We start from the raw sequence: 882 nt of genomic DNA on the forward strand, positions 1-882 counted from the left end.
CCTACCTAGCTAGCTACATTGGTGTACTTTGAAGAGTGACAAAGGCTGCAATCCTATCCACACTTACTTGTGAGTAAGCCCCATTGACTATAATGGAACTTACTTCTAAGCAGACGCGTATAGGCTTGGGCTGATAATTTTGAAAAGATCTTTGCCTCATAGAGTTTACAGTTTCAATATGGACAGCAGAGATATGAGGGACAGGCAGAGTGATGAGCAAAAGAGAAAGAAGAGGAATGGGAAAGCAAAGTGTAACCAGGAATGGACAACCTTATGCCCATTAACCTGGGGATAGGCCCCACTAGATACAGCAGGACTTATTTCCAAGTAAGTGAGTACAAGATAAGGTTGCAGGCTTTGTTTTGTTAGCAGCAACTGTTACCCTGCAGATGCCTGATCTTGTCTGATCTCGGAAGCTAAGCAGGGTCAGGCCTGGTTAGTACTTGGATGGGAGACCACCTGGGAATACCAGGTGCTGTAGGCTTATACCATAGTCTTTCGAGACTGAAGGTTGCCAACCATTTTTTTTGGTTGAGGATGAGGACAAAGAGGTTAAAGACAAAGGCTTCATGGAAAAGGAAGATTTTGGTGAGACATACGCAGAAGCCTGGGGATAGAATAGCCATGCACATTTTTAGGCTCCATCTTTTCCTAGTATGCTTGTCTATCGTCTCAGCACTTTCCTGTTTTCAAGGACATTGTGTTTCAGAGAGCACAAGAACGTAAATATTTGAGCATGTGTTACTCAGGCTGGGATAACGCCATCATGAAGATGCAAGAAATAAAAAATAAAACGACTTAAGTATTCCTCAAAAAAGCAGCCAAGGATTAAAGATGCTTTTGTTGTTCCTGCTGTTGCCAATAGGATTCAGTTCTGTTTTC

General features: G+C 42.6%; 1 pseudogene; it reads left to right on the top strand.

The window, feature by feature from the left end:
- The first annotated feature begins 364 nt into the window (after window positions 1-364).
- On the top strand, window positions 365-484 carry LOC136638144 (5S ribosomal RNA; annotated as a pseudogene).
- Window positions 485-882: the final 398 nt, after the last annotated feature.

Source organism: Tiliqua scincoides, chromosome 1 (genome assembly GCF_035046505.1).
Source record: "Tiliqua scincoides isolate rTilSci1 chromosome 1, rTilSci1.hap2, whole genome shotgun sequence".
In the NCBI taxonomy this organism is placed as follows: domain Eukaryota; kingdom Metazoa; phylum Chordata; class Lepidosauria; order Squamata; family Scincidae; genus Tiliqua; species Tiliqua scincoides.